Here is a 12140-nt window from a genome sequence, read left to right on the forward strand (position 1 = left end):
TAAGGACATAAAATTTAAATGGTTTGTACCTTGTGCGATCAAGTTGTCAAGAATAGAAATTCTGACCAAAATATTCAGATTAGATGTCTGGTTTGTGATAATCTTATTCTATGTTTCAACTGCTTCATTTCTGTGGGCGGTTGGGAAATATTTGACCTTACATATGGAGTCTGCAGTATACATGAAGTTCTCTGATAATTTATTGAGTATGTGGGCAGTGACACTGGGTGTCTCGACGTGGGAACTGCCTCAGACTTCAAGCCTGAGAATTTGCTTCATTTCCTTCGTGTGGTACTGTTATGCTTTGGTGACCATCTACTTGACGTTCTTCACCAGTTTACTTGTGGATCCCGGATTTGGATGACAGATCACGTCGTTTGACGAGATCATGCATTCTGGCATCGTATATGGGTATGATCCATTTCTTAAATACTTTTTCGATGGATACAACTTGGGTAAAGGATTAAAGAAGACTCTGAAGTCGTATGTGAATTGCACTGATAGATTGCATTGCTTTGATCGTGTGAGTATTTCTAGAGACTTCGCACTTTACGACACCACTGAAGCCCTTAATTACTACTTAGTGAAGAATGAGGATGTCAGTGTCTGTGCAATAGATGAATTCACTTACACTTTTCAAAGGAATTTTTACTTCCGTCTTGGTTCCAACTTCTTCGACCACTTTAACCGTGTTGTGAGAGACCTGAAGGAAAGTGGGTTGTTCCAGAAGATTATGGATGACTATTATAGGAAACTTAAAGTAGAAGACATAGAACTAGATGAATTCCATCGAATTGAGGATGCCATAATTCCACCTGCAGATCACAATGCATCAGCAGACTACTTCGTTTTTACAGTTTTTCACCTGTCGGTTTGTTTCTGTATGTATTTATTTGGCTGTGGTTTGAGTTGTGTTATATTCGTAATAGAGATAATATTTTCTCGTTTTTGTCGAAAAAATCTAAACAAAAGAGTATCTGTTGCTTGAACATTTTTACCTGTTTGTGCACCTAATTCATTATTATGCAAAGTACTTTGATTCATGTATTGTACTAATGTGTCTAAGATATTATACAACATTATACCGAGCGGTTGGCAGCGTTCATTTGCTATACCTCACAGTCCAACTGGGATAACTGAGGAAATGTCGCCGCTGTTAATATTGCACAATATAATCCTATAGTTATTGAAAAGATAAATTGATATTTAAAACTGATAATCAGCACAAGAATGTACAAAGTGATATCTTTCAGGAATAAATTCTCACAATCTGTGTGTAAAATTGTCATGATTAGGCTTAAGTTCCTGAGGTGTGATTGAAGCAGTTATTCAGCTGATATTTACTTTCAGATTCATATAAACTCCGCCTTTTCAGCTCCCAAAAAAATGAAAATCTCACGAAGCAAGATCGAGACTATGAGGGACCACAACCCACTGCTAATGTCTGTATCCATAAAGATTCCTGAAATAAGACCTAGAGATTGGTAAGCAGTGTGTACACAAGTAGAATCCTGTTGGAGGAATAATTTATTCCTGGTATTCAATGTGAGTTATTTTTCCGATAAGAGTATTTCCTCGGTTTTTCGCATCAATGGTAGTGCCTTCATAAAAACATTAACTCTACTATTCTATATATAGAGACAGGATTACCAATATGTATTGTTGCGAATCGCCTTACCACTCTTCTTCATGCCTTGGTACATGCAGAGTAGAAATAAAGAAATCGTGCAGCTTGATAGGGACGATGGTGTACACTTAATAGGAAACTTGTATTAAGTTTTGCGATTAAATACACGGTGTTAATTAGAATATTAAGTTGGATGTTTCAGCATTCTGGCAACATCGCCACTAACAGAGTCCTTATTCTTCTCGTAATACAGATGTAAGAGGTCAATAAACTCTGTCTCGCTACGCGAACATCCCTCTCTGACCACAACGTTGCAATCTGGTTACGTCGTTGAGTGACTTAAAATTAATGGTTTTTAACCCTAGCTTACTAATCATTCGTGGCAGTTGGCAACATTGTTCATTTTTCACATTTACAGTGGCGCTGTGCATTTGATCTTTTCAGTACCTTCTTAAATCATTACGAAATTTGTTTTCTGGTGGTCATTGTTGAGATCGGTTGGTTACTTCAACAGATGTGCTTATGGCGTCATCTGAAAACGAAATATCAGTGTCGACGTAAGTATCGGTATAATTAAGCTACTCATTAAATGTTGGTTTCTTCTTTCACCACGGCATCGTTACTGTTTTTTTTTTAAGATGTCAGAAAATTTGGCATATAAGCCGGACGTGGTATTTGAGTTACTATTGCAAGACAGTGTTCCTGGTGATCCAGTTTATGAATAATGCAGTGCAATTGAAGATAATGTGGAAGTTAATAATGTTGAATTTACAGACAGTGATGATCCAGATTTTGAAATGTCGGCAAGGGAAGAAGTGAGTGAATGTGAGAATAGCTCTTCTGAAAATGAAAGTGGATAAGATAATATTCCAGGAAGATACAGAACTGGTACATCTCTGGATGTGAATGATATTTCAGATATTTTCCCTCGCGATTCTGAAAGAGCACAAGATGAGCATCTCTTTATAATGCTGCCAAAACAAAAGTGTTTAAGAGCGAAAAATAATCATGCACGATCCACTCATCCACCAGTGGGGAGAAATGACATACTCTTGATATGAACATTCACAAACCTTAAGGAGATGCCGCGCAAGTAAATACAATAAAAGAAACATGTGATACTCTTATTTATCAAAATATTCGAGAGGAAATTGTTATGCTGATGTGTCTGATATGCTGAAACAGCCTTATAAATTATACAAATCTGCTTTGCAGAGAGCTACTACCTGAAAGCCATTGTATAATACATTCGTTACTGGAAGTACGTTAACAGAAAGCCACAATTTAAGTCACACAGTATTTGTGTGCGCTTATAGTTGAGTTCTGGCGTCTTGTCAGCTCATTTGAGTCGTGTGGATACAAAGGAAAAATTGTGACGGTGTCGTGTATAGTTCCTGGGGTAGCTCAGTCGGAAGAGCGTTCGCGCGCTAAGCGAAGGTTCCCGGGATCGATACCCGGCCCCTAAACAATTTTTCCTTGAAATTATTCAAGCCTTATAAATTGATTATAGCAGGCAAATTGAGGAAAAACAAAAGAGAAAATATATCACCCCAACTTTTAGACACAAAATACCGAAAGTTGGGAACGTCTATGTTTTGTTTCGACAATCAAAATATATTAATATCTTATAAATGTAAGACTAATAAGGTGGTTCTGCTGTTGTCCAATACTCACGAACAAGGTACTATTGATGAACAGTTACATAAACCAGATATTATAAAGTTCTATAACTCAACCAAAGGAGCTGCTGATGCATTTGACCAAATGTGTAACATGTCCTGTAGCAGAAAAACTCAGAGTTGCCCTCTATGTATCTTCTATGGCAGTGTTTCTCACACTATGGTCCGCCGACCACCTGTGGTCCTCGAGGTCTGCCCTTGCAGTCCTTCAAAAAGGACAGAAGAAAAAATAAAATTCAAACGAATTGCGTATCACACTGTAGCTAAAAATCTCAGAGATTGGAAATGACAAATTGCAATCACCTTTCACTTCTTCTCCCTATACTGATATTTTATTAAATTTATTACCCTACCTATTTACCGACTTCCCACTCTACTCTCAGCAACAAGAGAGGGATTTAAAACACTATGAACGTGGTGTTTCTCGCCATTTTTCCCTGTACATCAGCTGATGACATGTGGCTAAGTACATTGGCATATCTTTCAGATGTATTCTCAAAACTAAACGAACTAAATCTCTGTCTACAACGTAAATCTTTGACTGTTCTCAATGCGCATGAGAAAATAAAGGTGTTCGAGAGAAAACTTGATTTGTCGGTTAATTCCGTAAATCAGAGGATTTTTTAATTATTTCCAACCATAGAGTCTTTTTTAGTTGAAAATTATTTCGCTATTCGAAAAGAATTATGCAATGATATATGTTCGCATCTCGAAACTCTGAGGTCACAATTTGAAACTTATTTTCCAAGTAAATATGACGAATTTTCATGGGTTCGCGATCCCTTTCGTTGCATTATTGAAAATAACAACTTACATTAAGTGAAAGAGAACAGTTCATTGAACTCTCGAATGACACCGGACTTAAAAAGAAAGTCCATTCGGAATGTATGGTTAATTTCTGGACTGCATCACAAGTGAACGGAGAATATAGTGAACTGTACAATGGTACTTTACAGATTATAATTCACTTTGCTTTCACGTATATTTGTGAGAAAGGGTTTTCATCACTAACTCTAATAAAAACAAAGTACCGAAATTGACTCGATGAATGTGACAATCTCCTACTTAAGCTTACCAGCATACATCTAAATATAGAACAACTGTACAAGAATCGGCATGCTTATCCATCTCATTAATGTGAGTACCAACATTTATTTATTTTGTTTAGTTAATGAGTTAAAGATTATCCAAACTCTAATAGCCTTGATTTATTAAAAACGAAAATGATTTTTTTCTATCAACATTAACATAGTTAGTTAATATTAATATAACATTAAATAAATTAAATTGATTTTAATTAATTAATTCTCTTTTAAAATATAAGCATACTGGTATTAAAATATGCTACAAAATGATACATTTTTCTTTCGAAGGGAACAAGAGTAAGGTGGTCCGCGGAAATGTCCTAAATTAAAAAAGTGTTCCCCGCTTCAAAAAAGGTTGAGAAACGCTGTTCTATGGGATACTGAACATAATCCTAGGAAACAAGTCAGTGGCGGTTCCTCCATGGAACAGAGGGAACAGGCTGTTCCCTTCCTCCCTACCCCTTTAACTGAGATTGTGAGATATACTTCAGTCTAAAGGATAGGCCCACTTGCAGTTTTCAAAAAACAAAAACAGCTGTCGTTAGCAGGTTTATTGCAGTGAAGTGAAATCGACTCGATCCCTTCTCGTCTGCTGTGCGTGTTGTGAGTGGGAATCTCAAGCAATGTTTTCTCCGCAGCAGGCTCCAGCGGACACGAACTTACCCGAGTATCGCTGGAAGCTGTAGAAGTTACCTCTTCCCTCGCGGCGTATTGAGGAGTGTGGAATAAACTGTTTCATCAAGCTAGTTTATTTATATAGTGACAATTCGGAAAACAATTAAGTTCGAAGAGTTTTTCGCGTGACATAATACTGTGTGTGAAATTATACAATAGTTCTTTAAAAAAATTCGTACGATTTACGCATTCACGGCCTGAGTTAAAACTGACAAAATAATGGCAAGGGAACAGGTGACTCCTGCCTGTTCCACTTTTAACGAGACCGAGCGCGAGCGCCCTGATGCGAACCAAGACAGCGAGTGTTGTGTTATCGATCAGCTGAAGTCGAGAGCGTTTATAGTTCAATAAATTTTGCTGAGAAAAGGAGCGCGGTTATTTTGAATAGCAAACCTACTCCTCTCCTTACAGAACTTGAAATTAAAAGCTTATACAACACATTTTCTAAGTAGTTACTATAATCCAGTGAAATGGTTAACTGAGTGCTCGTCAAGCGGTAAATTGTAGGTTTAATTGAGGTTTATTTATTTTTAATTAAAGGTATAATAATAATGTATATATGTATTTATTTACACTGCAAGTGGGCAAGCACCCGGTGGCAGTGGTATACACAATATAAACAATACACAATACAATTTACAATACACGATACAATTACACAATACACAATACAATTTTATACACAATACAATATGAATACACAATACAATTTAACACAATAATAATAAAACATAAATAAAATACCTAATATTACAATACAACCTACATAATTTATGTACCGCCCTACATATGTTTCAATAGTCTTTTACTTTACTCTTATCTCACTAACTCTAGTGACACTATGATGCATTACACTGACACTTTAGGACACATTTCACTAACTCTCTATAACACATTTCACTGACACTATAGAACACATTTCATTGACGCTGTAAATTATCACTGATCGGAACTATTCACTGCACTGTAAAACCATAACTTCACTGATTCACCTCGCTTCACTGATACAACAGTTCAAATAAGTCAAATAATTACACCCTTATGCATACTTATAAATAGTACTACATTGAAACTAAACATTTCTAGTCTAAGGCCCTCTTACGCGTTATTTTTAAATAATTTACAATTCAAACCAAGGAAGTAAATCGTCAGGCTAAATAAATACACAATTCAACATTATAAAACTAATTCATATAATTTTTTAATAGGTTTTATCTTCATATGACAGTAAACATGTATTGTATGTGAATTGTGTAGATAACATTGAGAGTATTGATATTGTAAAATGACAGAGTGTATCTGATGATGTTGACATGGTCAACGAAAACGTTCATACATCACACAATTTATTATGTAAAGGTTAACACCTAACAAAATATATAAAGTAGTGAAGTCAACGACTGAAAAATTAAATTTCTAACATATTCACAGACTTTTCTGAAAATTACGCAAAATGAATTGCAAAATATTAAATGCCAGTCAGGCAAAAACTTATAGACAATATCTGAACCTCAAAACAAAACTACACAATACAAAAGCCAATATTTGGTTTAATCAAAAATGTCTTCAACAAAATACAATACCCTACTATGCTAAAATCAAAATTAAGAATAAATCATTTACAGCAAAACTAACAAAATCAAAAGCAGAGTTAAATTGGGTAAAAAATGAAATTAAATTTCTCCATAAGAAAAAAGATCACATTAACATTAAATTATATGAAATGCACTTACTAGTAGGGAAGACTTTTGGAAACAATTGGCCAATTTTAGACAGCATAGTTCAGGATAAAATAAAATGTTCAATGGACAAAAAATATAACCACCTACAAAACAAATTAGCAACATTAGCAGATAAGAATAACATTTCCAGACACGAACCGACCAAAACAAAAGAAAAAGAAAATAAGAACCAGTTAAAATTTGTCAACTTATCAAACATTACATTTTCGGATGATGATATACAAATTCTTAATCAAGGTTATAAAAACAACTTTCCTCAGACAAACCTTGCCCGAATAGTAGAAGACACAATAATTGAAACCGAAACCATAATCCAAAACAGTTCTCATGAAAATAAAGATTATCTAAGGTATAATGCATCTAAAATTATAAATGATTACAAAAATGATCCCAGAACAAATAACTTCATACAGAATGCAAGAAAATGAAAAGCAAGATAATCAAATTAAAACGAAAATTAAAAGAAAATAATTTAGTACATATAAAAGCAGACAAAAACAATGCAATCGTAATCATGACCAAAGACCAATATAATGAGAAAACTAATGATTTTTTAGTAAAATCCAAAATTGAAGAAATAAAACTGGACCCCACTGATTCTTTTCAAAAACAAATCAGAACAGCATTAAAATCAGTACCACATATTATTCCAGAAACAGAAGCGAGCAAATACATAAATATGAACCCTTCAATACCAACCCTAAAGGCTTTGCCTAAAACTCATAAAACTGTTCTCTCAATGCGACCAATTGTTAATAGCATGAACTCACCCTATTACAACCTAAGTAAATTCTTGCAAAAATGGTTACAACAAACCCTTAATTTGAAAAACCCATACTCTATAAGAAATACAGAACATTTAGTAAATGAACTAAAAAACATCACGATCAACAAAGATACAAAATTAATATCACTGGACATAGAAAATTTATACACGAACATACCGGTTCAAGAAACAATAGAATTAATTAAAAGAAAGCTCAGTGAAAACAAAGTTAATGATTCCATAATCGAACAAGTAATCCAGTTACTAACACTTTGCACGTCACAAAATTATTTCACTTTTAATCAAAAAGTATATAAACAAAATACTGGTTTAGCAATGGGGAGTCCGTTATCTGGCATCCTAACAGAAATCTTTTTGCAGCACATAGAAGAAAACCATGTTCAAAATTTATAAAATAAACACAATATAACATATTACCGCAGATATGTAGACGATACCATTATAATATATAACAACAAAACGAATAGTGATTCCATCGTACATGATTTCAATCAAATCCATAACAACCTAAAATTTACAATTGAATTGGAAAAGAATAAATCCATACCATTTTTGGATATAAAAATAATAAAACAAAAAGATAGCTTATCCTTTGATATTTATAAGAAACCAACACACACCAATCATATTATACCAGCAACCTCAGAACATCCTTTTTCTCATAAATTAAGCACGTTTCATTATTTAATAAACAGAGCATTACAGATTCCCTTATCTCGCACAAAATATAGAAAGGAGATACAAAATATTTTTAACATCGCAAAAGAAAATGGTTATAGCAGAACCTTAATTAAAAAACTAATACATAAAAAAGAAAATGAACAAAGAACGAAAAGTTCATCTACTTTATCCAGGAACACTAAAGAAAATAACAAAACATGGTCAACGTTAACATACAATAAAGTAATTTCTAACAAATTAGCAAACTTTTTCCAAAAAGAAAATATAAAATTAGCATATAAAACCAACAATAAATTAAATAATAATATCAACAATCAGTTACACCATACCGATAAAATTAACATGAAAGGAGTATACATGTTAAAGTGTAAAACCTGTAATGCCAAATATATTGGGCAAACAAAACGGAATTTTAAAACAAAATACAAAGAGCACATCTCCGATTTTAAACACAACAGAACAAAATCTAAATATGCATCCTATCTCATTCAATATGGACATGAACTTGGATCAATAAGTGATACCCTAACAATAATCAAAACATATAAAGATAATACACAAATAAACACGGCAGAAGAATATTATATTTCGAAATATTATAAAAAAGATAAATCATTGATTAATGAAAATTTACCCAATTTACAAAACACACTATACAGCATGTGATGCGGTGTATTCATGCGCGCACTATTTGCTTCTTACGTAAACTATGTTAAACACAGGTACACAGTCTCCACTTAACCAGTACACGACCAACATCCACAGAAAACACTTCCACAACTAGTGAGTATTGTTCAATGTATGTAGTTAATATAATTAAATATTTCCGACTTGCTCTAGCAAAGTTAGAATTTATTACCGACATTCACATTTTATTTAGTGTACTTCGTAGCCATCCCATTTTTTCAACATTAATTGAAACCGGACTTTCAATCAAATTTATGTAACAAATTGCACCATTTGTTTTAACTAAGCTAATATTAATTTTCAACACTTAATTTCTTTCAGCGATTTCAGACTTTCGATTCACACCATGTTAAATAAACTTCTACAACATCACTACTACATTGAATAATTATCCGTAAGTTTCATTTAATACATTACAAATATTAAAATCAAATCCATCAGTTTCAAAATTGGATTAACTACCTACGACTTTGATTATTTTTCAGTGTAACATGAACAACAACAGAACATACGCCCATCATCTGATTAACTATAAACAGTTTAAACCCAACATATTGGCATAAACAATAACACCAAGATCTACAAAATATAGGCAGTTATAACAGGCCAGAATTTTATACTATGATATGGAAAAGTGAATACCTTGTAACAAAATATTGTAATTTGCAAATCCTCACATGCATAGTAAAGCATTAAATAGAGTTAGCTCATTTTTATACTTCATCTTACTTTTAGCCTCATATCATTACATCGTTCATATTATCGTTCACATGTGATGATTTGCAAAGAATATACCCATGATAATATAAGTATATTTTAATTGTTGACAGTTGGGGTATCCACAATTCAACATTATAAAACTAATTCATATAATTTTTTAATAGGTTTTATCTTCATATGACAGTAAACTTGTATTGTATGTGAATTGTGTAGATAACATTGAGAGTATTGATATTGTAAAATGACAGAGTGTATCTGATGATGTTGACATGGTCAACGAAAACGTTCATACATCACACAATTTATTATGTAAAGGTTAACACCTAACAAAATATATAAAGTAGTAAAGTCAACGACTGAAAAATTAAATTTCTAACATAAATAAATACATGTCACCTTAAAAAATTAAATGTTAAATGTCACCTTATTTTAATTTGCACTATATACACAACTTTATTAAGTTATTCTTGAATCTCCTTAAGGAAGTACAGCCCTCAAAGACCGCTGCAGGTAGGTCATTCCAATCATTTATAGTTGTATTTAAAAATGAGAATATATCTACATCCGTTTTCTGTTTCCTACATTTAATTTTAATATCATGATCGTTCCTACCATAGTACGTTGGCTTTTCTTACCGAGCCGTTATGTCTACCCATGCTTTCTGACCTAGATGTGCTCTATACAATGATGTTATTCTAGTTTTCCTACATGTGTTTTCCAAAGTTTCCCATTTAAATTCTTTTATCGTATCGTTTCCATTTTCTCTTTTATCTTTAACAAATTTAGCTGGCCTAGAGTGGATTCTTTCTAAGGAATTTGTCTGATATATTCTATAGAGATCCCAACATGTAGTTCCGTATTCCATTAACGGTCGCACTAACGTTAGATATGCTATTTCCCTCGATTTGGGGCTAGCCTTTTTCAAGATTCTCATAATAAATTGAAGTGCCCTCCATGCTTTACCCGTAACATAATCAACATGCTCTCCCCAAGGAAGTTTGGGGTTTAAATACACTCCTAGGTATTTAATAATAATAATAATAATAATAATAATAATAATAATAATAATAATAATAATATCATTAATTTGTTTTATATTAATATATTCTTTTCTGATTAAGTTGTAAATGAAGTAAAAAAAGAAATTGGTAATGTTGCTAATTAATAATACAGATTATTATTATTATTATTATTATTATTATTATTATTATTATTATTATTATTGTTGATGTTATTTTTTCTGACCTGTTCCCCATCGAGAAATAGCACCGCACTCCACTGAAACAAGTAGGTGCTATACCATCATAATATCCTAAAACCGAAAAACAGACCCATGACAGGAAGAATGTATGCTAAGAATCCGATGCGACCATGGCTGAACAGTCGCCTGAAGGTTCCTACTATTAGGCGATCTCTGAAAGCCATAATTGGGAAAACTCTCAACGTGGACTCTTATGAATGCATACGTAGAAGAAAGGCCGGAAGAAGGAAAAAGAAAGATATGTGCATTTTGCCCATGAAAACTGCGGCGCATGACAAGATTCTTCTGCCGCTACTGCTCGCGAGCCATGTGTGGTAAACACCAGGGGAAATCGTGCATTGAAAAAGTGATGGAAAGGATTAAATTATGAAAAGAGAGCGTGAGACTTGATGTTTGTCAACAGTGTTGTGCTCAATTGTAAGTTTATGTAACTAAGATAAGTGATAATAGACGCATTGTCTGTCAGACTACTGTTTAGTAATAATACTGTATTTATCCATACCACAACGAAAAACATGCCTTTACTAAATACTTTTGCGTTTGTAAAGTCGGCTTTTATTCAACATTACTTTATTCCACTAGTGAGATAAAGACTTTACCTCACAGTTTGTACTTTACCTCACAGTTCATTTGTATTTTCCTAGTACCCGGGTACACACGTATACTTTTCCATTCAACTATTACTGAAGAAGTTAATATATTAGTTACTAGATGTCACTACCTCTACTTCTTTATTACTATTTCTTAAATATACATACACTCAATCTCCTTCTATCTACTACGTCGTAATTTGTGAATTGCAGCCATATCTATTATGTATTTTTTTTAATTTTTTAATTTTGTAATTACCTTTTGGGGTGCGAGGAGACTTGAACCTGCAAAGTTGGGTTTTAATAGAGAATTTTCTGCCCTTTAATTTGATATAAGAAATTTCGATTTGTCTTGTGGTTTTCCACATAAGTTCCATTTTACAAAATCTCAAAAAGTCAGAAAACTTGGATGGACAACACTGAAACATCCGCTTTACAGTCCTGATCTGGCACCATGCGTTTATCATCTCTTTGGTAAACTGAAGGAACGAAGTTTGAAGATGATGACTCCCTCGTGCACGCTAGTGAAGAGTGGCTCAGACGTATTGGTCCAGACTTTTATCGTGCAGGTATACAGGCCCTCATTCCAAGGTGGCATAAGGCAGT

The 12140-nt window shown here is 33.4% G+C and overlaps 1 long non-coding RNA gene across 1 annotated transcript; it reads left to right on the plus strand.

Moving 5' to 3' along the window:
• The first annotated feature begins 8769 nt into the window (after positions 1–8769).
• On the plus strand, positions 8770–10056 carry LOC138705696 (uncharacterized). Its single transcript, XR_011333732.1, has 3 exons — positions 8770–9059; positions 9285–9357; positions 9449–10056. It is a non-coding gene; the product is annotated as an uncharacterized lncRNA (long non-coding RNA).
• The last annotated feature ends 2084 nt before the right edge of the window (positions 10057–12140 follow it).

This window comes from Periplaneta americana, chromosome 9 (genome assembly GCF_040183065.1).
Source record: "Periplaneta americana isolate PAMFEO1 chromosome 9, P.americana_PAMFEO1_priV1, whole genome shotgun sequence".
NCBI classification, from domain to species: Eukaryota; Metazoa; Arthropoda; class Insecta; order Blattodea; family Blattidae; genus Periplaneta; species Periplaneta americana.